General features: G+C 41.6%; 1 long non-coding RNA gene across 1 annotated transcript; it reads right to left on the reverse strand.

Annotated features, from left to right (window-relative positions):
- Positions 1-307: 307 nt before the first annotated feature.
- LOC113933259 lies at positions 308-26,049 on the reverse strand. Its single transcript, XR_003523304.2, has 3 exons — positions 25,921-26,049; positions 20,083-20,150; positions 308-2,433 (listed from the first exon to the last, which is right to left on the reverse strand). It is a non-coding gene; the product is annotated as an uncharacterized LOC113933259 (long non-coding RNA).
- Between the last annotated feature and the right edge of the window lie 691 nt (positions 26,050-26,740).

Genomic DNA, 26,740 nt, shown 5'->3' on the forward strand with positions numbered 1-26,740 from the left:
AGTCTGCTTTAGCAGGTGGTGGCAAGGCTTTCCGCAGATGCGCCCCCTAGCTTTAGTAAGTGGTGGTACCACTGGCAAAGATCCTGCCCCTAAAAGGCCGGTCCGGGCCCCGAAGTGGCAGCAAGGGGAATGCACAGAATTTCAGAGGTAATGAAGCTAGCGGGCACCACCTTCACAAACGTCTCCATCTCAGTCCCCACCGTCCCCCGCCTCACCACCGTCACGTCTGACCTGTTTCCCATCCCCTCCTCCCCGATCCTCCCCCTTCTCCCGCACCCCTCCCCCCTCCTCCTTCATGTAGGCAAGAGATTCACTCTCCAGGACTTAAGATTGTATCGGTGGGGATATAGACAATAAATCAATAACAATATTTTAAAGCATTAAGCACATACATAGCATTTGATATATACACTGTCTCATTTAATTATTAATCTCCCTTAAATAAAGTAGCTTATTTCCGTATTGGACTGGAGGGAAATGAGGCCCAGAAGGGAAAAAAACTTCTTCAAGGCCTTGCAACTCATAAGGGATCATATCAGGATCTGAGCCCAGGTCCATGTGGCTTTGAGACACTTGTTCTGTATTCCTTACTTCTTGACTGGCTGTGGTGGGGACTGGGCGCCGTGAGCAGGAGAAGTGCTCTAGAATAACTTCTAGGTTTCCGATCTGGGTGGTCTGTTGGAGAGTTAGTGGTGCCTTCCCCCGGATTGGGACACCCTGACTCTCAGAAATAGCTCCAGCCCCTAATTAGCATCAGGATCATTTTTTTTTTTTTTAACATTAAGAACGAGATGTTGGCCAGAGTTACAGGGATTCTTGTTTTAATCCTTCATTTGTTTTTTGCCGACAATAGACTCGCTAAATGGCGAATCAGAGACCTCTCATTAATTTGAAACTGTCTTGAACGCAAAATAGACAAGCTATTAAGCTAATGAATGAGCCCCGTTCCTGTTACCTTTCTACTCATTCCTCCAGAGTCTTTTTCCCTGACGGTCAGCAGGTATCATGTTATGGCAGTGAAAGCTATTAGGTAGTACTTGCAGCCTGAAAAGCAGAAAAGTCAAGCATGCTGGAGGAGTCCTGGCCTATTAAGGAGAGAGAAGTCTGGTTCTGATTACCGATAATTATAGATAAGCTGGAGCCGACAGTCATTTTCTGACCACAAACTCAAATCAATCAATTAAAAACTGCGTGTAGCTGTACCACGGCTAATCAGTCCCAGGCACTTCAGGATGATCCATTAAGTCCTACCTCGACCATGTCATGGTTGCTGTGTTCCGTCTGCTACTCCGACAGTAGATCAAATACACACCTCATTTTATACTCTCCGACTAATCAGCAATGCTGTTCACAGTGTCAGCCTTCCCTCCACTTACTGAAATCACCCGCCTTGTACAAGAAGTTCAGAGACTGAGTCATCATTTCCTTTTCTGAAGCCAGGCATGCAAACCCAAGAAAAATGGTTACTAGCAAGGAAGAGCAGTCGTTGCCGATGCTTGTCGCTTACGGTGTGGCCCACTCAGGAACTCAGATGGGGGCAGGGCTTCCAGGGGTGGGTGGCGGTGGCCGCATGGGGCCTTGAAGGTGGTCGCACAAAGAGGAGGTATTTTGGGAAATGAGGGTTAGCTTCAAACTACGGCATGTGCCAAAGCATAATTCTTGGTTCCTCCAGGTGCATGGCTTCCCAAGGAAGCAGATTTCAGTGCGATCTAATGATGAAGGTACTTACTCAGAGGTTGCAAACCAGTAGCCCGTGAGTGGAAAACCACTAGCAGACGTGGCTTCTTGGACCCCCGGAGTGTTTAAGACAAAACCAATTCAGGCAACTAATTCAAGTTGCCAACATTTAGGATCAAGGAGTTGTACTAGGATCTTACATCGGTGGCTTCTTGTTGTTGTTGTTGTTGCAAATTTGATTCATCAGCACTGAGCCCAAACTCCCCCCCCCAACTCCCATCCCCAGCTGAAGGCTGTTTCCTTTGGAAAGAAGTTGTTCTTTCCAGCTCACTGCATTCCCCACAACTTTCTTTGGACCTACATCAGCCTCCTTCACTCATTTAGGTTACCTCCTGGCTCTTGCAGCTTTTTTGAGATTGTGATTCTTAGTAAATACTGAAGCACCTTTAGAAGTGAAGATCGCTCTGCCCTTTGAGATGCTCCACGGGAGGCTGGAAGGACACCTGCTGAAGATAGAGCAGCTAGTATACCCGTGGCGAAAACAACTGGGCTCCTGCTCTGGGCCCCATTTTGTAAGAGGCCCTGCTTTAGTCCTCCTCCAGTTGTGCTCAAACCATGGGAATCGTCCACGGTCCATGTCCTCTTGGGGACCAGTTCTCCTAGATGTCCAGGCATTTACTCCTCACTCCAGATACCGAAGGCCCCCAGATGCTTCTCCATGTTTGTCCTCCTGAGGATGGGCTGGTGTACTGGCCCCTGTTTGTGTGGGATGAGCAAGGGAAGGCTGTTCAGTAGGATGTAGTTAGTGCTTGGATATGTAGGGTTTGGGGTCCACAGACAGGAGACCCCTTGCAATGGGGAAAGGACAGGATTCAAGGTGGGCAAAGAAGGCATGCTGGGGACCTCTGTACTTCTTCCCAGGGTTTATCCTGAGCTCATGTTAAGGAGGGCATGTATTACATGGAGCACTGGGTGTTATACGAAAACAATGAATCATGGATCACTACATCAAAAACTAATGATGTACTGTATGGTGACCAACATAACATAATAAAATTAAATTAAATTAAAAAAATAAAAATGCTATGTCCCTAAAATTCTCTAAGGTCCTGGCAGTGGCCCAAATCCCGTGCTTGGGAAAACACTGGATAGAAGGAGGTCTCAAGAGGAGTAAGTACATACCACGCTAACGTGTGATAGCTTTTCTTGGCAAGAAGAAAAAAAGAAGCACTATGTCTTAGAATACCTCCAGGCCACTTATATTACTTCTTTTCCTATTTATGAAGTATTAAGTCATAGGACGTTGTACTGGCCTGGCTGTTCTGGAACCTGTGGTCTGTAAACCCAGACAGCAAGGTATTCTATCTCCTTTGAGCAGTATTGCTGAATTCTCATGGCTTTTCTCTACTTTATCCGATCACAGGCACCTAGGCTATGCCTATTTTCCTGGTCGATCTAACTCCCTCTTGCTGGGAACCCCCACTCTTATGATCAAGAGATTTTTGTTTTAGGACAAGAAGAACCATTTGCCAAAGCAGCCTGGAGTTTACAGGGTTCCCATTGCTTCTTGTCTTTAAAGAGGCAACCAGGCAGATGACTCCTAATTGTTGGCCAGATGAAAACAGCTTTCTCATCCAGAGGCCGTCACGAAGCTTCAGTATTACCATAGTGCATGCCTCCTCAATTAGGACATTTCATTTTGGTGACTTTGGCATCATCCCTCAGGTTATAATAAGAAACACATTATCCTTCGAGTAAGAACAACAACACAACAACAGCAAACTGGTCAGTTGGGCAGATCTGATTCAATTCATTTTCATCAAATTTAACTTCAAGCAAATTGATGGGATGAATAAATTGGCCAGGTGCTAATTTAGCTAAATCTTGTCGATCAGGGTTGGGCTTACAAACACAGCTGTGGGCTCTCGAGGTGACACCATCCCTTACAACTGCCAGAGAGGAGAGCCATGCTCCCAGTGTTCAAAAATGCCCCATGTCAACACTTTTCCTTTATCTCCAATCATTTTGGCCATGCTGAAACTCACTACACCATCAAGTAAACTTCAATATTTGGCCACAAATCACAGAGCTGTAGAGACATTAATAGCAAATGGACTATCATCACTTTCCATAATGAGAGTAATAGAAAACAGATATCTAACAGTCATTTCTTTGCCAACTTACTCTTGCCATCTAATTTGACCTTAGGAAGAAAAGATAATCTTGCCTATGGCAGTATTGGCTTATTTACTTGTTGGAAAGACTGAAACTTGTCATGAATACACAATTGTGTTTGGGCGTTTACCACGAGCCACTCCTGAAGGAGACATTTTTTTTCCACTCAAAATTAAGAAAAAGATATTTTGCTATTATTTTCTTTGTTCATTATCATTCCCAAAAATGATGTATTAGAAAATATGTTAGAAATCACTCCAAGTATCATTGTATTATTTTGCATTGTATTATTTTGCAGAGGCAGGAAATTATTCTAAAAATTACAGAAGACAATGTGCTTCTATCCCCCGTTAACAATTCTCAACCTGAGCTGTACATTAGAATCATCTGGAAAGGGAAAAATAAATTAAGACGAAATCAGAGAGGGAGTCAAACAATAAGAGACTCTTAACTCTAGGGAACAAACTGAAGGTTGCTGGAGGGTTGCTGGGGGAGGGGCTGGGGTAAATGGGTGATGGGCATAAGGAGGGCACTTGATGTAATTAATGAGCACTGGGTGTTCTATGCAACTGATGAATCACTAAACTCTACCTTTGAAACTAGTAAGACACTATATGTTAATTGAATTTAACTAAAAAGTAAAAAAATAAAAATGCTTATCGCTGGGTTTCCAACCCAGGTAGACTGATTTTATTGGTCTGGGTGTGGCATGGGCATTCACAGTTTTAAAAGCTCCCCAGGTGATTCTAATGTTCAGCAACATTTGAGAACCACTGATCTAGTATAGCCTGGTGATTCTCAAACTTTAAAGTGCATGAAGATCTCCTGGAGAGCTTGTTAAAACACAGATTGCTGGTCTGCACTCCTAGAGATTCTGATTCTCCAGGTCTGGGTTGGGGCTCAGAAATGTGCTTTTCACACCAGTTTCTATCAGGTGGTGCAGGTGATGACCACACTTCCAATAGCACTGGGGTAGCTCATTTATCTGTCTCTCGAAGAGGCAGAGCAGGGGAAGACTCTTGAGGAAAAGTGACTTGTCAGATGTGTTCACCAGAGTCTCTTAAAGGGCCTCTCTTAAATCCTATAAGGGGATGCATCAGAAATGTTAGATTGTATTCGAGGAGGTGCCAAGCCAGTAAACAAACTCCTGAAACTCTGTGGGATTGTTTTAATAACTGGAGTGTCAACACAAAGCTTAATTTATGTAGGAAGAAAACTGGGAATTAACAAAAAGAAAATCTGATCACATAGACGAAAATTTCAAATTGCTTTCTAATCAAATGCCAACTAGAAACAGAGGAAGGAAGCAGGACAAGAATATGAGGGACATAAGAAGGAAATCTTTATTATACAACCACATGTAGATTTTTTTTCTAGGGGGTCTCCGCACTTGGATTTGGGACCTAGAAAGGCTTCGGCTTGATTTTTGTTGTGAGATTATTGTAGTTTTATGACCTGATGGGCTTACCAACCATCTCAGTTTGTCCAGGATTTCCCCTTGATAGCACTGAAAGGCCTGCACCTGGAAAATCCCAGTCTCTTGCCCATGGGAGGATTGGTCAACCCTAAAATGAGCAAGTGATTTAATCACTCTGTAACTATAAAATGTGGATGACAATGCTCACCTTAGTTGTTGAGGGGATTAAAAGCCATAAAGTGTGAAGCACGCTGCACAAGCCTGGCTTATAAGAGAAGCTGGAAAATCATGGCTTCGACTAATAGCTTATTCCTGGATGTGAAACTTTATAATGGGAGGCTCCTTATACCAAAAAGCTGGGCCAATTGCTTTAGGAAGTACCTATTCTGGTTGGATGGAGTGTTTGGTGATGACAAGGAGTAACAATTTTCTAGACCGAAGGAGAGTTCCGAGCATTTGCCAGTTAACCATCAAAGTCTTCCAGTGATAGATTTTGGATCTCTATTGAATAAGATATGCGCTGAACCTAAAATTGAACTTTATAGAAATTCTCTGCTAACTGTGCACACAGTTGCCTACTTTAAGAAAACCCAGTAGCAGAATTCTGACTTATTTTTATTTATTTTTGAGAGGGGTGGGGGAGAATGCGCATATGCGAGAGAGTGAGCAGGGAGAGGGGCAGAGGGAGAAAGAGTATCCCCGGCAGACTCTGTGTTAAGGGTGGAACCCCATGTGGGGCTCAATCTCACAACCAGGAGATCATTACTTGAGCCGAAATCAAGAGTCCTATGCTCAATTGACTGTGCCACCCAGAAGCCCCAGTAGCAGATTTCTGACTTAAAGCAGCTATATCTGGCGGTGTTTATTCACATAATGAGGATCTTTCATTCATCACAGCAATTTGTTCCAGTAGGAACTTTCTGTGCGGATGGGAATACTCTATATCTGTGCTGTCCAGAGTGGTAGCCACTGCATGTGCGACTATTGAGCATCTGAATGTGGCTATGGCCACTAAGGAATGAAATTTTAAATTTCATTTAATTTTAATTAATGTACATTGGGATTGCCTGCCTGTGGTTAGTGGCTATTATCAGAGGGAGGAGGGGCTCTGGTACATCTGATAGAGCTTACTGTTGATGATTAACAAGTTGAAAGGTAGACCCACTGATAATGACATTTTAATTAGAACAGAGAATGAGTTCTTTCTGAAATCTAATTCGATTGACACACAAGCATTTATTGAGCAAAAGAATACTAGTGAGGGGCACCTGGGTGGCTCAGTCGGTTAAGTGTCTGCCTTCGGCTCAGGTCATGGTCCCTGGGATCGAGCCCTACATCGGGCTCCCTGCTCCACGGGAAGCCTGCTTCTCCCTCTCCCACTCCCCCTGCTTGTGTGCCCTCTCTTCGCTGTGTCTCTCTCTGTCAAATAAATAAATAAAATCTTAAAAAAAAAAAAGAATACTAGTGAGTGCCTTTTCAGAATGGCTCTGACATAACCCGTAGCCTCGGTAAAGGACATCTAGAAGAGTCTGGAAGTCATGGGCTCTGAGTTCCAGTGGTGGGTCTAGTCTGATCTAACCTTCTGTGTCTCCTTGGGCAAACCACTCAACAGCACCGGGCCATTCTTCTCTGAGGTCTTGTAAAATTCCATCTTTTAAAAAGAAGAGCACCTGCTCATTATAGATCACTTTTTCTTGGTGGGCACATCTAAAAGCCATTCTGATTCTAGCATGGTTGAAAGACTAAGGAGGGAGGGAAACTTAAGAGTCAGAAAAACGTTCTTTTCTCTGGCGAGAATCTGGGCTACCACAATTGAAATTCATAAACATTCAGTCTTTATTGACTATGAACACGGTCCCACGAAGGATGGCTAAGATAAATTCTCTGCTTTTTTATTTATAACCTGGCTGGGGAGGGGAGGTAGGTGAGACAAACTCAACAGGGCCCTGGGCAGAATGAAACAAACTCATGGCATCCATCCAGGCAATGTGGGGTGGGGCCAGAAAGGAGAACCATTCTTTCACAGGGATGTGGGCGAGGTGGGTGCCTTGTGGCTACTCAGGCCTGAAAGAGTCTGGAGCCTTCGATGGAGTGAGGAATTAGAGGCTTGACCAAGCCCATTGGCTTAAGGGCACAGAGCATTTGTGCACAGTAATTGATTTTATTTTTTATCGTGCTGAAGCAATTCAAAATTTACATTTCTAGAGAACAAATAGAATGACTTCTGCTCATTATTTATACAGCTCACTTCGTTTACTGTGGACAATTCAACCATATTTTCCATGATTATAAACTTACCTGCTACTCCCTTCCCAAATGCTCCTGTTTTCGAAGAGCATTCTAGGTGATTCCAGGGAGCACTGTGAGGAAAAAGTTGGGAGATCTGATGATCTCCAGCATGTGCTCGTTATGATGCAATTTCACTCAATAAAACAATTTTGAGGACCCGTGGTGTAGGTATAATGGGATTCTACCTGTATTTGATCTTGCAAGCTGAAGTCAGCTGCTAATTAGACTGTGTATTTATCTTTTACTTCTTCTAAGTGCCTATTAACACTCAAATGCCCCCACACAAAAAGCCTATACAAACAACTTCTACCAAGGCTCCTGTACCCTCTGGTGCCTTTCCAGACCTCCCTCACACAATTTCCTTAATTTTCCTTAATTATATCTTCCACCGTCCCCAGCTGTACCACTGAAGCAGCTGCTGCTAATCCTAAATAAATATTTCCTGTTCTCCTTAGACACAATTAAACCCAGCCTTTACCAAACCCTTGGCATGGAAGGATCACACTGATGGTGGTACAACAGTTGTTCTTTGTCCTCTTGAATTGAGCAGAGACTAATTCTAGACTCTTCTTACTAAAGTCCTTTGTGTCGAAACAGAAGAGCCTCAGCTGATATGTCTATAGCCTTTTGGTTAGGCATAGAGAAATTGGTGCTCTTAGAAAATCACTCCCAGGAGCATTCCACCCTCCAGGCAACAGAAACAGGTGGGATATGTGCCAACCGATGTGTGTCAGCCTTGGGGTGAGGGGTGCTGATAGACTTGGCTAGCTTCCAGAGCGCTGGAGCTCTGAGGCCCACACCAAATCTTCCAGCCTCCGCCTTTCCAGTGGACTCTAGCAGTCTGAAATGCTGGTTTGCAAACTTGCCTTCTCCCAGGTATCACCTGGAGGGTTTTTAAAAAAAAACGCTGAAGCCTGAACTTACCCCAAGAGAGCATAGAGATGGCCCTGGTCCTTAGGATATTTGAAAAGCCTCTGGGTGATTCTAATGGCAACAAAATGAGCTCTACTGGCTTGAATAAACTCCCCTCACATACCTGCTGGCTCTTCGGGTGCCTTGTTTCCCTGCTGTGCTCCCTCTGATTGCCAGCAAGACCAAGGCAGATGAGACTGGGTTTCAGACCTTGGTTGTTAGCCTGGCTCTACTTCTAACTGCAGAACCAGCCTAGAGGAAGAGAATATTGAGATGGTATATCCTGCCCCTTCAGGCTGAACCTCTACTTTTCTTTGGTTTGACTACTCAGACACACACGAGTGCTTCCCAACAACTGACCTAAGAAGCAGGTTTAGTTCAAAGGGATTCCCAAGATGGAGCAGCAGCCTTCCCCCAGCCCCCAAGTGCAGCTGCCACTGGTTAATCCTGGAGAAATCGGGAGAGGGTGCTGTTTGGCACGAAGGGTCATGTCTGTACAGGCTGAGCAGAGCTGCCTGCAGGACCAAGGCTTCGTGTAACCCAACTGAGCCTTTTCACTGGCGTCTCTCAGGTCTTGTGTGAGGCCTTACGGGGTGCTTTGAAGGCAACTTTCAGAGGCACTTTGCTTTTTCTCTTATCAATATAGAGACACTATATCCAGAGAGTAATGTAAATTTGGACTGCGTGCCAGCGCTGAGACCCTAGTTTCAGGTAGCCCTGGGCAGTCTCTGTGCCAGCACATCTTACAGGCAAACAAGCAGGCTTTGGAAAGTCCACTCGACGAGAAAGAGATCAAATGGTGGCAGAGTGGCAATTCTCTCAGAGGCAGCTCATCCATCATTTCAACTTCGTCCCTTTTACAATATGCACTTTCAATTCTTACTTTAATTAAGGAGCTGAAAAGCACACGGCAGGGGCATAAATATAGCCAGTGTGAGTCCTGGGTAAAATCTGTGTCCTTGACAACAATGGCCACTTGAGTATTTGGTTTTCCTGGCCTTCCTGTGTGGAGTAAGGCAGGGGGTGGGGAGGGGGGGGCGGTTCAGGAATCACACAGGTGGTAACTGTTGACCCTAATAGTCCTCCATTCCTCCCGGAGTCTGTGCTGTCAGTCAGTCAACACCGTTTATAGAACCCCCACTCATTGTTGAGCTGTGGAAAGCTTTGGAACACGTGCAGTAAGGTGCACTATGATTCCTGTGAGCCAGTCTGTGTGGGGGTGTGGGTGTGGATTCTTCCTTAAACATGTATGAGGTGACACCGTAGGGCTTCATGCATTCACTAACTCAGTTAGCAGCCTTTGAATCTCCAAAGGTTACAAGTTGCTGCTAGATTTTGAAGGAGATACAGAAATGAACAAGACAGTCTTTATGTCCACAGACCTTACACTAGAGCAAAACGGGGGAAGGGAGAGGCAAAGAAAATGTAGTGAACGCATAGCACTTGCCATGAATGTTCTGGGCACTTTACATTCTTTAATTCATTTAAATCTCAAAGTAACCCTTTGAAGGGGATGCCTTCCATGCACCCCCTTCTTCCAACTGAGAGGTTTAACTGAGATCACAGAGCTCAAAGTGGTGAAGTGGGTCTTACCTCCTCTCTTCTAATCTAGTGCTTCCCTAGGAGTGTCCTAAGAGAGGCAGAGAGAAAGGGAGCACATGAAGAGGTGGGGGGAGACACTTATTCTAGTCTCTGGAATTATGGAAGGTTTTGTTCCAGATCAAGCAGCCAAGCTTTTAACTCTCATTAATTGTTGATTAGGTTGCCATAGAAATGCCCAATGCAAAGCAAGAAGGGTCTTGCAAAGGGAGAGCAGAAAAGAATGAAGCCAGAAGGTGGGAGCAAGGAAAATAAGAAATCGGAGCTAGGGCAAGTGGAAAGCTGGTTGGTGGTAACTGCCACCTGTGTGCTTAGCTGCTCTCCCATCTAAAGTCACTGAGTACTCCAAGTGCATTTTCCCCTCACCCACTAAAACCTGCCTTTAATCTTTAGATCAGTTTAGCAAACACTCTAATGATAAGGCTGATAATGAAACCTTTTTCCTGAGTACCCTGGAAGAGCTTGGGGAATGTTTTGGATGCTTGATCCTTCTCAGATCTTTGAAGGAAGAACCTAGGAATTTCCCCACCAAGGGGTCTCCCCATGCTGCCTTCAGGAGCTCACAGAAATATCCCAGGGCCAAGAAGTACCTGGGGTTTCCCAAGATGAATTCACCACTTTCCATTACTGCCATGTTGGAAAATGTAGGGCCCCGTCTTGGTTATGTTCTTTGGTTTGACTTGGAGTCATAATGTGTTTTCATGATCCTTGGTGTAAGTTAAGAATAAAAATATATATTTTTCATTTATTTTGAATAGCAGTTTCTATTTATAATTAGCCAAGAATATTTAAACCTTCCAGTGCTCCCTCCATTCTTCTTAGAGAAAACCAAAGCCTTCACAATGGCCCACCTACTCTACACAATTTGTACCTCCTTCCCACCTCCTTGCAGCACTATGCCCTTACCTGGTTTCTGACCTCATCCTTAACTGCTTTTATCTTTGCTGTCTATGATCCAGCCACACTGGCCTCATTTCTGTTCCATGCTATGCCAGGTTTGCTCCCACCCCAGGGCCTTTGCACTGGTGATTCCCTCTCCTGGAATGTTTCTATTTCAAATGTCCCTGTGGCTTTTTCAGTTTCAGTTGTCTTACCTGCCTCAAGAGAGGCCTTCTCTGATCACTCTATTTAAAATTACAACTTCCTTCCCTCCTATTTCCCTTCTGGGCTTTAGTTTTCTTGAGTACTCATCACCTTCATATATATATATATATATATATATATATATATATATATATATATACTTTTTTTTTTTTTACTTAAGCTCCAGTAAAATGTAAGTTTCATGAGGGAAAACCATGGCTGTCTTAATCATGACTGGGTGTTCAATATAGTTTCAGACACAGAGTGAATGTTCAATAAATATTTTTAAAAATTTCTTCAACTGACATTAAAAATAGTTAAGTCACCCCAGCAGCAATGAGCACACCTAGCATCCAGAGCTTGATTTCTGATATCATCCTCAAATAAAAGGAACTGGGCTTTTTGGAGAAATGGCTGATTCTACGACTGGGTAGGAAATACATATGATGAGCCTGGAGTATTTTCTAGTGCCAGAAATTGAGGAAGTATGAAAAGAAAAAACAAAACAAAACAAAACCCCAACTAATCAACCAACCAAACCAAAAAATAAAACAAAAGACCCTTACATTGATGGGGGTATGTCAGAGGGATACAGAAACCAGCTGGTAGAGCTCCCAGTGCCAAAGCTGGAACAATTTGAGCAACAGAATAAAGTAGCATTGAATTACAACACAAAGTATGGAATAAATACCCATGAAAAAAAATCCATGAGTCCATACTGATATAGGTAATGATTGACTAAGTAATCAGGAAAAAAGAGACAAGTCTCCACAGAAAAATTACAAATAATTGATGTAGATATTCTGCCCTCAAGGAGAAGAATATAACTCTCTGTTCCTTAAGTGTGGGCTGCATGTAGTGATTTCCTACCAAAAAGTACAGTATGGACAGAGAGAGAGAAAGAGAGAGAGAGAGAGAGAAATAATTTTACAGTGGAAAAACCTGGCAAACACTACCTCAGCCTGGTGTTCAAGGTCAACATCCACAGTGACAAATCATGGTGATAGTATGTGTCCTCTTATGATGTGATGAAAATGACACTTTTACCTTTCTAATCTTCCTGCCCAAAACCTACAAGCCCAGTCTAATCATGAGAAAAACATCAGACAAGTCTCCACCGAGGGACATTCTATGAAATACTCAACCAGTACCCTTCAAAACTGACAAGGTCATCAAAAATAAGGAAAGTCAAAGAAACTGTCACAGCAAAGAGGAGCCTAAGGAGACATGACAACTCAAAGTAATGTGATGTCCTGGATGGATCCTGGAACAGAAAAAGACTTAGGGAAAACTGAGGAAATCCAAATAAACTATGGCCTTTAGTTAAGAATTCTGTATCAGTAATTACAACAAATGTAACATACTCTTGTAAGAGATTACTAATAAGGGAAATGGGTGTAGGGTATATGGAAACTCCGTAATATCTTTGCAATTTTTCTGTTAAATCTAAAACTATTAAAAAAGATAAAGTAAAAAAAGAAAAAAAAAACTGAGCCAAATCCAAATTAGTTAGGAAGCCAGAAAACCATTATTGTATCTTGAATATGTCAGTTCCAGTTGGAAATGCGCCAGCTCTCTGAGAATGATTATACTGACAGCTCTATTAATCTCCTGATACTGCTAATAACCATACTCCTTTTAAATTTAGAAATGAAGTAAATGGTCATTTTTCTTCCCACCATTTTTTCCTTTTACTCGTGATGTTATAGCCTTGAGGAAATCTTTAAAAGCACACTTATTTACCAAAGAATGCAATAATTAATAATTCTGCATCTTATTTCTTGAACTTGCTATTAATTACTTTTCTTCAATATCTTTTATCTATTACCAATAATTTATTCTAAAATCATTTTCTTATTGTTTTTTTTTCTGGGACATAAAACTGGAGACTCATCTTCGTCTTCTGGAAGGGCGGGTTACTGCTAACATGACCCATAATCTATACCTATATATATTTTTAACTTAATGTGTTTGAGGTAAATTGTCTATAATCTCTCCCTAGGTGAAATTTGTTCTTTTAGGGAATAATAATAAAATGACGTGGTGATTCATATTTTTGCTACAGTGCACATTTTCATCTGGAAGAAAATTCATCAATTGAAAAAATAGAATTGAATAAAAATTAGTAATTAACTTGCAAAATGGCGACTGAACTTTCTTTCCTGCCCACTTTCCTTCCACATTGGGTTAGGAGGAACAAATAAGAGAAAAGATGCAAACATTTCATGTAAACCACAGAGCACAATAGGAAGGTGAATGATCATAATCAGAAATACTTGCAGTCATCAACACATTTTTTCTTACAATTTTTAAAAATAACTTTTGGAGAATTCTTAGAATTATTTTTAACTAGTTTATAGTGCTTGTATCCAGGCCCTTATCTCGACTTTCTCCTGCACAGCTGGTCCTCCCCCTACCTTGACCTTGCTTATACGTCCTATATTTCCAGAGCTCCTTTTACCTAAATTTTTCCTGCCATCAATTCTTTCCATTCTGTGGACACACAAAGAAAATTTCTTTCTGGCTTCAGATATTGATTTCATCTCTCTGAGCTTCAGCTTCCTTACCCATTGAAGGGGATAATGATAATAATGCCCATGATATTGGGTTGCTTGTGGGATTAATGAGATGGTGTGTTTGAGGTGACAGTGCCATAGGAAACCTAGTAGGATCTCAGCAAATATTTGTGGGGTAAGTGGGTGGATTTCCTCCTATGGATTTCCAGGTGCATTGTGCCCTCTGGGTTGCTTGTTTCCCTGGTTCTGATTGTAAGCCCAGGTCTTCAGCACCTTGGAGGGGCCGCGGCCCGAGCCCAGAACTGTGTGGCGAACAACGCCATTTTGACGATGGTGAGAAAATGAAATTTATCATCTAGATCTACTCTTGGTCAAACCCTGTCCTTCTTTGTCAGGTTGGATTGACCCGGTCCGAAAGAACATATTGTAAAAACTTAAAGGAACCGAAATAAGGAAACTGTCCATTTACCCACCTTCCTGGCTGTGTCACTATGTACAGCCTGTGTCCCAAGCAGGCAGTGGGTCGATCAGGCTGCCAGGCTCTGCCTGCACCTGTGCTTACAATGGGGCTTAGCCAAGTGTTTCAGCATCATTAGGGGAAGATGTGACCTCTGGGAACTTTGCTGCTAACAATCCCATCAGTCCTGCCTGACAATGATCCTCAGAAGAGTGCTCAGTGACTATCTAGTGAGACCTGTGTGTGGCAGCCATGCCCCAAAGATCGAGGTGTGTCTGACCCGCCCTGTGATTAGAAGGGAAGAGGGGAGATTGAATGGAAGGAGGAGAGAAGGAACAGTGAGCTGGCTTGTTCTGAGGGTGTGATATGTGCCCAACACTAGTCCAGTTCCTCCCAGCCTGTTGCCTTTTGGTCTGTCCTCAGCATCTCAGCACCCAGGACCGGCCTGTCTGGACTGGCTCTTGGATTTTCTCATGGACAGCTTCTGACTGCCTCCCGAAGGAATACAGGGACGGGTCTTCGGCTGTTGTGATTTTGTCTTGCCTGTGGCACTCTCGCAGGACAAAGAACAAAGGACCTACAGGAGGGACTTCGTAAGCCCTTGGGGACAAGGTGGAGGATGCACGGCTGTTGCTGAGATGGAGTCAGGGCTCTGACCATATGGAGTCCACCTGTGCTCTCTCCCGGGCGGGCAGTGGGGCCTCAAAGAACTGTTGTTTCCTTTTAAAAATCTATTAATGGTTGTGGAAATCTCTGGGGCTTCCAGGAAACACTTCTGGAGGGAAGACTTTTTCAATAGTGTCGCTTTTCATTATGTTTGTCCTGTTTGGGGTGGGAGCAAGAACTCCTGTTCGCTCTGATCTTTGGAAGTCCTCATTCTCCCCAGAGACCATGAAGCCAGCAGGGTTACTTCCTGTCCCACAATGGCTTGCTGACCCATGTCCTTGGTCAGTTCTTAGTGTCCAACATCTTTTCAGTTTGCCACAGTTAATGGGCACTCATGCGGCTATTTTAAGACTTTTCTCGAGGTGGGGAGCCCCTGTGACATGCATCAATACCTGTGTGTTATTTGTGTTACGTGTATGTTTAATTTCTTTCTCTGGAGGACTCCATGCTTATCCAACCAGGTGCCATAAATCTCTTCCAAAATGTCATAGCTTGGGTTAAGTTCAGGGCTATTGGACTCTAAGGACTGTGTTAGATTAATCAGACTCTGTATTTGTTCCTTCTGTGCCATTTCAGCCACAGGGGTACATGGCGATTTTTAAAAATGTATCCTGATTTTCAATATTCTCCTGGTTTTCTGGCTACCTCCATGGTACTTTGGGAAGCAATAGGGAGCAAAGATAGCTAACATCAACCTTTTGGCCAGCAACTAAGTGGGCAGAACGTGAGGAAGTCTGGGAAGGCTCATTCCAAGCAGGATGAGACCCAGAGATACCTGGAAAGAACTTTTAGAAATATTTCTGAATTGGCTTGCAAAGCTCAGTATTCACTAAGCCAAAAATCTTTTTACCTAGAAAATGTCAAAGCAACCAGTGGCCAAAAGGTGGCACTCCTCACCCACCATTTTTGTCCTTCCAGAGTAAGGCCACCTGCTTGTGTTCTTCTGTTCCTTCTATAAGTTCTTTCATAATAAAATATTATACCCTCAACCTCTCCTGGTAAAACATAGCAATAAAACAGACCTTATTCTTTGGGTTGATTTGTGTTTTGATATATGCCAGTCCTTATCCCTCTCGGTGGACAATGCCTAAGGTAAACTGTTTGCATTTTCGGTAGAGCTTGGCTCCTAGCTCTGTGTGTATCTAAGACCCTGCTGTATTACTGAGCACCTCTACTATAAAATCATCTCTGACCAGCTACAAGATTGTAATTTGTCTCCAGAGTTTGCCTCTTTCAATTTCATAAACCGTGAAAACACAGCTGGAGCAATTTACAGTCTGTGGAAAAACTCTTGAGTATTTTTGCTGAAGTACTAATTCAGGGATCATGCTTTGTTATTTCCTGTTTCATTGTTGTTTGTAAAACTAGTTAATAGCCAATGGGCTGTTTCAAATTTGCCTGGCCCCTCAACACTGTTGCATGCACCTCTTATTGGGGCATGGCATGAATTGGGTGCAGTGTGACAGCAAAATGGCAGTGATTGGAGAATGAATTCAAGAACACATCACTGAGAATGAAATCAGAGCAACAATTTGGAAAGAAGCTAGGCTTGTAATCTCTGAGTTATATGAATGTGGAGCCTGAGGCTTTCAAAAAATCAAATCCCACTCTGTTATAGCTTTTCATCAAACCTGAATATTTTTGAGATATACTTCCAGAATCAGCACTACAGAGTAAGGGAGACTTTTGCAGCCTCCTGACTTATGGGTCATTAGAATCAAAGACATAAAACATGCTGGAAAGCAACATGCCAGCATCGAGTAAAAGTAGAAAGCAAGAAGATTAACTCCAATAATGCCCCCACTAACCTAGAATTTGGAAATCTAGAAACCCCAGTCATTTAGAACACAGGCACAAAATCATACATGAGTTAAAATAGTTTCTGAGCCACATGGAAAGTCATTATCATAAAGTACAAGCACTTTCCTTTATAGGAATAAAGCCTATAGGAGTTTTAGGACTTTCATGCCTGGTATAATGCAAGGTAGGTGCTCAATAAACATTTATGAAATCGACGGATGACGTGTGGAGAGGAGCAGAACTCCAAGGGAAGCATGACTGCTGAGTGCAAAGTCATGAAAGGATGTCAGGGAGGAAACTTGCCCTGTACTCCCCAGCTCTCTCTCTGAAGGCACCACCACTCTAGCACAATTAAATGATTGAGGCTTTCTATGTAAACCTCATTTGTTGACAAAACATGGAATTACATTTAGAATACCCTATTCGTTAAGATTGAAATGTATGTAATAAAAATGGTTAGAATTAAAAACAACTCGTATTAAAAACAACTCATGCTATTAAAAGGACAAGCTTAAATTAGGTATTTTGAACATTTACCACTGGCCAAGAATTGAACTCGATTCTAGAATATAGTGGTAAACAAGTCATCTAGGGTGTTCACTTAGATTGTGTATTTTGTACCTTTATGGTGCAAAAATAATGAGACATTGGTACATTTAAAAAATATACATATGGAGAAAAAGTGCATTTGAACAGAACTGATCCAGAATACCTCTAGTTCTGGTTCAAGTTCCTCTGCTAAGCAGTGATCAGAAGAAAATATTCAGTGCTACAACAAACTTGATTTATCATATGGATCCATGTATATTGATAAATTTTGGGAGGACTTTCTTAGTCCATATATCATCCACTAAGGCAAGACAAAGAAATTAGGCAAAATGCTGAGCATCACGCCCTTATTCGCTCTTGCCAGCATGAAGAAACTGCATTATGAAAATTATCTCATTTTTCAGTTTGCTCATGGGCCCACCAAACTCTGTGGCTTCTAGTACTGTCTAGGTTTGGGTGGAAAATCTCACGCAACTTGGTGTGTGGAGGATGAAGTAAAGAAGCGAGATGTCTTTAGTTCCCCTAACCCAAAACGTTTTCTCATCGAGCTCTAGGAGACATTTCTGAAAAGGTTCCTCTGGTGTAGGTTTGAACTGAAGTTTGACAGTTTCTTTTACCTCTTTAAATGTGTAGGAATAAGACTTCAAATAGTGTCCCCCTTCTATTCTTCAACAGGTTCAACCATTGACTTCCCTGGTGATCTTACCAATACTCTTACCACATTGGTAGTGTTCTTCATTACTTCTACTGAGCTTTAGGGGTAAAGTCAGATCATAGTTACAAGAGTTTACATGTTCAGTTTTAGGCCATCTAGAGTCACAGAGCAAGCTTGGGACAATGTGTATCTTTAGATCCTTTACTACGAGTGCTCAACTTTTCTGAGATTCTGCAGTCTACACATTTGCTAGCTCTCATTCCACATTTTTGAAACTAGAAGATGCTCTTTAACGTATTGGGTTGGTTTTTTAAATGTAGATTTTTTTCCCATCTTTACAGGCTGATGTTGAGTTTCCAGAACATTCTTTAAGTGGAAAAGTCTGGGTCTTTCCAACATCAACTCATTCTAGTATTACAGAAACTGAAGAACCAGTTGCTTATCTAAAATTTTCACTTACCAATCAGTTTTCATAGTGATTTTAAGATCTAGCCTTATCTTAGGACAGGTCTTATAGATAAGCGATTAGTGTTGTTCCTGCATCGCAGCTTTGGGTCATGCCTCGTTTCCAGCCGTTCCAACTCAGTGAGATTCAAGAAAGAAATGCCCCTATTCATGCCACAAAACTAAACTCATGAGTATGACTCATTTTCTCTCTACAAAGTTGTGTGTGTGTGTGTGTGTGTGTGTGTTTTTCCATTGACAACCCCACTAGGTTCAGGCAAACACAAAGGTCACTCTGGCTTCTATTTTGAATTTACATACTGGCCCGAAGATTAATGAAGTGCCAAAGCCAAAAGAGTCCTAAGCCAAACATAGTTAAACAAAGTAAGTCTACTTCTAAAAAATTCACATATTGATTTGAAAACCTAAATAGAAAATTATTTCTGGATTTCTTATTCTATTGGTTGGATTTTATTGGTGGGCATGATTAAGAGTCAACTATATGTATTTTTTCTGAACCACTAGTCTGCCCACACTGTCCAGATTGTTTTTAAAACTATGGAATTTTCCACCCAGGTTGCATTTTCCTTGTTTGCTTCCATCAACATTTCTCTGCCCAAGTAGTTTCTTTAGTGGCTCAATTTTTCCATCTTTTTAATATAGGGGGTTGATTCCAGCTGTAATTGTGTGTGGTTATATACTGACAACCCACATAAACAAACATCAACAAACACAGTCCTTTGATAGGGTGATGTCATCACAATTGGAGCTTCAAAAGCAAATACGAGTGGGCAACTTGGACACCTGTGTCAGCTCTTCTTAGTCCTCCCACCCCTCACCCTTGATGATGAAAAAATTATCTTTACTGAAGGTGGAATGCTCTGCTGACACCAGCTCACCTAGTTTCAGCCGGGGAAGATCAACTTCACATCAACCTGTTTATATTGACCCTGAGGCTACCTGGGTCTTAGCTGTAAGGAAACCCAGTGCTTTGCTTAAACAGTAGACTGCTATCAAAATAGGGGAAAGATGGAGGGTGGGGTTGAGGGAAAAAAAGAGAGAGAGGGTATCACTCTTAATATTGACCTCACATTAGAGAACCAGAGAACTCTCTCTGGTCTGCTAATGTTGTCATTACCATTTGTCAGGTGTACAATCGACCTGGAGAATAGGGATAATGGGGCCTTTGTAGGTTCCTGAATCAACATTCCAAACAATTCAACCACTGTTCACAGGTTAGAGCCCTACCTTCCTGACCCTTCTCCTTCTCTTTTCAAAGAAACCACTCCTCCTTCCATCTCCCAGGAGCATTACATCAATCGGTACATTCACTTTTCCTCAGTATGACAGCTGGTTAGGTGACTCCATGAGATTCCATTCTGATTAGCTATTGTATAGAAACAGCTGTTGGAATGATTTTTCATGTTGTTCAACCTTGTTCCCAGCATCAGAGGATTTAGAAATTGTTGGAGAGACTTTGATCTTTTAAGTTTATTTAATAGAAAAAGTGAATGTCATTTATGGTAAAACAAACAAAACAACCCCCCCCAAAAAAAACCAGCAACAACAACAACAATGGGGGTGAAGAGGATAATTTGCTTTTGAGGTTTATAAAATAATCTTTCTAATCACTTTTATTCAGCGTTAAAAACGGCAACCTTTACATGCACCTCCATGACACGAGGCACAGATGGCAATGTAAGCTCAGCTGTGCCATGTCACCCAGGCTGGCTGGGCCTATCGACTCTCCCTGGTGCGCTCAGTTTTGCATTGGCTCTTGCTTACATTCCATCTTCTCCCCTGGCTGCATCTTCCCTTTCCTTTTGCTTTTCACGTCCCTTACCTCCTTTTTTAACCATCAAGCCCGATCTAGAACTCTTCTGAAGGGATTTTTCTTCTTCTCTGTTAGCACTGGGGAGAAAATGGAAGGAAAATAACAATATCAAATAAAGAAGTAAAAATCTACCTTTGTGCCCATGGTAGTCAAAGAGACTCTCATACTTGGAAGTCCAGGGATGTGATTTTTAGATTTCCAGAGATAAAAACCCAGAAATAACATTGGATTGAAGAATGGATGAGACATCAAAATCATGTCCTTCAGTTGTTCTGTATGTAGTCCAGGAAGAATTTTCCAGAGCCCTCGAACCCTTGATTGGAAAATACATTTAATATGGTTGAATTTTTCCAACACCAAGAAGAATAGATGACTTCTTGGCAGGGCTGCATTTCCAGAACACAGTTACCTTTGCCTCCTTTTGGGCTGAGATGTCTGTCTTTTTTTGTAAAGAAGACTGGTTCACTCAAGAGAGGAAAACATGGTGCAGGTTCTTGAAAGTGCTACTTCCCCAACCCTTTCCTTAGTGGTTGGAACATTGATAAAGAGCAAGGGTGACTAAAGTCTTTCCTTGCACATTTAGATACCATTTACCCACAAATATTATCTTGAGAAGGTACCTCATTGACTTAAGCTCCCATCATGGCACAAATTACGTGTCTAAGGGAAGAGAGAAAACTAGCAAGTATTGGATCCCATAGGGTGTGTTGTGTATATGTGTGGCTTTTGCCTAAGCCCAGTACTGTTTTGGTTCAGAGGCAAACATTCATAGTGAAATAATGTTTTTGTCGTTTTAATTATTGCATCATGAAAGGATACTTTGGGCTCAGGTCTTAGAGGCTCAAAGCCATGTATCTCCCCAGGAGAATACTTCAGCACACCCATTGACAGGAGTACTCAGCAGCAAACTTCAATTTATTTGTAGAGGATTTGGTCAATATAGCCAATTAGGTCCCTCTAATGCAGCCACATTGTTAACTGTGTAAATTAGCAAACTGATGCTGAACCTAGGAATAATACATGTGAGGAAACCCAATCTGCAATATAGCCATACATTCACTTCATGAACACAGTTGTTGAATGTCCACCATATTGATTCAACAATGGGGAAAATGACTCATAAACTAGAAATCTAATTTTTGTTTTGTCTCATAGTAAGCTCCTAGTTGTTTGGTATGGGATGCGTGGAATTCTCTCCCCCCTGCTCCCAGGTATTAGTTGCCTCTCAAGAAGGACAGAAAATATGGCATCTCCTTGGGTACTTGCTCACCATGCGCACATGACCAGACAGAAGAGCAAGAGCTAGGGAGGCAGAGTGAAGTGGGGGAGGAGAAGGGAGACATTGATTCATTATTCAGATCCTTGAGAGTCTCTTGGTGGTTTATTTATTGTGAGGAGCCAAAAAACAAATCCATTCTAAACTTTCTCATTCCTGGCAGATTTTTCAAAGCTGAGGTTTCACTGCTGACTGTGCACATCCTTTTATCATGTGTTTGGTTTTTCAATATCAAGCTATTTCACAGAGAAGAGAGAACATTTACTTTCAATTAATAAACCACCCGGCAATTACCCTTTGTTCATAAGCATGCGGATGCTTCTGTATGTGCAGATGATAGCTTACGCATGAAACAGATCTCCCCATTAGCTTTCCAAGGCTGTCCTCACTCCTCACTGTTTTCCAATTTGCCTTCTTCCCTGGGACTAGTGTTATGCCTGCTTACTGGCAGGTCTGCAGAGAGACACCCACATGGCTATGGAGCCCTACATCATCGGGCTTCCTGCTTCTCCTTCTCCCTCTGCCCCCTGCTTGTGCTCTCTCCCTCTATCTCTCTCAAATAAATAAAATCTTAAAAAGAAAGAAAGAAAGAAAAGAAACTTTCATTGATTTTCGTGAAATGGGTGGTTATTTTACAGTTGGTCCTCTGGCTAATTCTCTTGGTTATATCAATGTTTGGAGTTTCAGGACTGTGTAGACACAGGATGAATTGTATGCCTCTTGAGGGCAGCAATGATCTTTCTTATCTTTGTATTCTCATAATTGAAAACAGGAATATAATAGGCTATGATATCCATATCCAGATAGAGGTGTAAATAAAGAGATAATATAGAAAACTATATTTAAGCTGGGCTGCCATCACCCCGAGAGAGTGGGGATGCTCTTCACACTGTTCCTTTGGGTCTTTGCCAACCATTCTAAACCAACAGGCCAAGACACAACTTCCTTTCCTTTCTATATCCTGGGGAAGATTGTTAAAGAATTAACTAAAAGAAAACACATTTAAAAATTAACATTGACACTTACTGAACGCAAGGCTCAAACTCTACGAATCTCTGCCAATGTGAATATAGTGGATACTATATATAGCTACTTGTTTGTTAAGTTAAATATTGAATAATCCTCCAGGTTGTTCAAAGAGCCTTCCCCCAAAATACTTGTTTGTGGGAGATAGAAATTTTCCCTGTACAACCTTGCCAGCAAAATTCCCAACAACAAAAAATTTCATGATTATAAAAGTTACAGAAACATATAAATATGAAAATGAAAATCACCCATGTTCCAACCATGAATCACCACTGAAACAGTGTGTCATATGTCATTCCAGATTTATTCCACAGATACACTGAATGTCTATACATTCATCCTTTATCAGCATTGATCTCTACCTAGAATACTAGGCACATGGTTTTTGAACTTCATTTTCCCCCTAAACTTTATACACTTTGCCTCATCATTTTATTGGCCTTCTAGTATTCCAGTATATGAATATATTATAGCTAATAACCTATTCACGGTCATCTGAGTGGTCTCCAATACTACTACACTTTTAATACTTGTTTAAAACATTGGAAGTGACACTGGACAACACAAAGAGGAATACAGAAAGTTATTTTGGCTGTAGCAGAGCCTTAAAATCTATTTATGATTTGACATGACACACATTAAAAAGATTAAAATATAATAACTAAAAACACTTGAAGCTCCTCTATAAAAGCTGGTAGATTTGTTGTATATAAGTTGAAGATTATGGATTAGTCATTTTATCCATCACTAGACATTAAATATTTTTATAAAAATATAATTATAAAAATGTATAATTATAAAATATATGAATGATGTAAGGAGGTAGCAAAGGTGTTAATTGATGGGGTCCAACACACAGTACATATTTGAAAAATCGAGCTGGAACTCTTAGACTCTGAGCCCATGTCTATATTAGACATTCAAAAATCTGCCCTAAGAGGTTAAGGTTTATCATTGCCATTATAATTCATTGTAGGGCCCACTGATGTATATTTTTTTATGTTTCCTATTTGGTGGTTTTCAAGTTGCAAATGTAGTTCATAAATTTTGCAGCACATGTAATAATACTAAAGGAGGGTGTAAAAGGTAAAACTAGACATCTCAGGACAACCATACATTGTTGGGAACACTGGGAACTGAACAAGGGCATCACAGCCAGTGGGGTTCCTGTGATATTGCAGACAGTGAAGGTTTTTATATGTATTACAATGATTTTCTAGCAGATGACAGTGTATTATGAAAGCATTCTAACAGGTAGAAATAAAGTATCTTGAGTTCTCCAATTGGCAGCATCTCTGATTATTCCTCAAACTTAGGCCCCCTTGTCCCTTATATTGCTCAATCAATAATATGGAAATCCTCTCAGTCAACTAATGTGGTTCTAAATCATTCTTTCTAACAGATGCATCATATATCTCATACAACTTATATGAAAAAGTTGAAAGGCATAAAGAGATACAATAGTTATTGATCGTCAATATTTCGAACAACCACATATATGAAATCATCAGAATTTTAATTTTTGCCATAGAATTCCATTGGATATTTCTGTAATTGATGCCTACATTCATGGCAGAAGGAGGCATTTCTGCTTCCTAAAATACTTTTTAAATCCCCAAAGAAAGATTAAATTATATTCAAGACTGTTGTAGTGGTTTCATGTTCTTTGAAACTGACTAATCTATTGCTCGTATATATGATGCTCCTTTATTATAATAAATTACATCTTCATACAGGGATTTACAGCTTTCAGAACATCTTCCACAATCTTGGTATTTGATCTTTGAAATTACAACATTGTGAGGCAGGAGGTGTCAGTTTCCAAATTTTCCCGTTTTGTAAGTGGTAGCTTAGAGAGGGCAAATGTCTTGTCCAAGGTCCTGTGGTCATAAAGTTACAGAGTCAGGGTGGGCACTCAGTTAGACGTGTTTACATGGCCCCATACTGCTTTAGAGGGTGGGATTAATCAGACCCCACCATTTTCTGACTGTCCTATTTAAATGGGGTTTTGCTTTGCTCTGGGTAATATAAAATTTATCAGTACAGCTTATAAGATCAATGTTCTTATCTTTGTTAGAAAGATCCCTTTGTTGCATGTCCTCCTGAATACATTTTTTACTTTCAAACTTTATGTTTCTCAGGTGCAAGAGGAACATTTTGTTTTCATTTTCTACCCCTGTGTACCAATTGCCTTCCCCACCACACACATACACATTTAAAAGGCTAACTGAGTCTCCCTATGATTTTAGATATTGCAATGCAATCTGGTAGAACAATAGACTATTAATTAGCATTAATAAATAATGTACTTTGGTCCTTCAAATCTTCTGTCAAGCATCTCTTGTTCTAGTCTAGGCCAAGCTTATAGTTAAGGTGCTTTAACAACTATGAACACCCTACGGTTTATAAAATACATCTTTTTTCATTAATATTTAAGAATAATCTCTTATTGTTGGATTGGATGCACACAACTTTAACCACAGGATTTCAGGTTTTCTGGGGTGGGAAAAGGGGAATGTAATGTCGAATGAAACCATTTCTTTAAGTTGTGATGAGATGGAATTCTTTCAGATCACAATGGTCTGCTAACATCTCAACACCACCACCACCACCACCAAAAAGCAAAGCATTCTTCCTTTTAAATTAACGAACAGTTGGATCTTTTTGTCAGGAGCTGGTAGATTAGGTAACTGCGCTTATTTACATTTTAACATTACAGGCTAAAGAATCATGAGCTGGGCAGAGCATCCGCGGTTGACTGTGGCTGGTCTGCCAGGATTAACATATTAATTAGTTAATTCCATCCATTACGGTTTTAGTCTGTTCCTGGGCATCCTGCGGACTGTTTATTTCAGCCCTCCAAAGTTGCAGAGCAGGGCTGTTCGTTTAGCTCTCTGAATGGCTGAGGAGAACAATAAGATCTCCTACCACCGGGGGCACGTCAGTGTCTTTGTCAGGGGATAATGTAGCTATAGAAAACCCTTTTCATCCTCTGCAAGGGTCCATTATTCCTATGTATCTCTCCTCTGTGCTTTGTGAAAAGGTTTGTACAGTAAATAATGACTGACTATGTACTAGTTCTTTCTTCTTTTGCCAAGCTCTTTTTAGCTTTGGCAGCAATTTTGTTTTCCCTGTCATCATCTAATGTCTATTTATTTTACATTGCTACAAAGCCAGTGAAATTCCCTTATAAATCCCAGGTCATGAAGATGAAGCAGCAACCCGATTCCTTTTATTAAATGTCTGCAGTGTCCTCTGCTTTTTCTAATTAGGTTCAAAGTGGTCAGTGGCTTGAAAGGCTCCGGGCAGGAACCAAATCTGTTTGAACAATGCATTCCTCAAGGCCATTGCATATTAGATGTTTGGATTTAATTAGAAGACAGGTATCAAAAGTCAGATACTCTCTGGATGCATTGGGGTCCTCATCACAAGGTCCTCTTCCTCTGCAGGCAACTTGACCAAATGGACCCCCTCCCTCTGGCGCTCCCCACCCACACAGACGTACAATAGGCATTAGGCATTCCGAGCCTGGGGCTGTTACTCACCACCGGGCTTGCAGGGCTGCCGTTTGCTGTGTCAGCGCTGCCGTAGCATGAAGGTGAGAACAAGAAGCTCTGAAATTGAAGGGGAAAAGATAAAAGGAAATGTGTGGGGAAGAAAAGAGAGGCTCTTTAACTGCTCTGTCAACCCGGTTTTCTTCTCCTCAGCGGCAGGCGTGTTCTGAAGATGGATGGATGTAGGTACAGCTGGTACCGGAGACCAGCTGTGGGCTCCATCTGGGTACCATTTGGTAGCAGATAGATTTATTTTTTTTTTCCAGGCCAAAGTCTCCTCCAATTGTTGTGGTTAGAGAGGGAAAGTGAGAGGCCCACTGTGTTTTCTTCCACCTCAGATGCTTTTGTTCCAAACCAACTCCTCTCCCTCCTTGCGTTGGCTTCTTATCAAAGGGAGGGGGATTATTTGATTGTGGGGGTAAAAGGGTGAGGGAGTTAGCCGATGAGAGCTGGTGGAGCTCAGACACAAAGCGTCTCACGGAACACGTTAAACATCAGATTACCCAGCCCATACTTCTCATAGCGTCTGTCGTTACCTTCCTTCCAAACTACGAGGCCATCGGTAAAGATGATGCTCTTTTGAGGAGGAATGTCAACGTTTGTGTCTGCGCAACACTAAAGCAACTGGTTAAAATATGAAAAGTTCAAAACATTGACTACAGATCTCTTGGTTGTGCTAAGAAACCAGTTTGAGTCATTGGTCTTTATGTCGACGACTGCTGGCATGTGATGCCGGGACAACCACCTCAGCCAACATGGTTCTTCTAGACAAAACAGTTTTTAAAAAAATATTGCATACCCGGGCACCTGG

Source organism: Zalophus californianus, chromosome 10, assembly GCF_009762305.2.
Source record: "Zalophus californianus isolate mZalCal1 chromosome 10, mZalCal1.pri.v2, whole genome shotgun sequence".
Lineage (NCBI taxonomy): Eukaryota > Metazoa > Chordata > Mammalia > Carnivora > Otariidae > Zalophus > Zalophus californianus.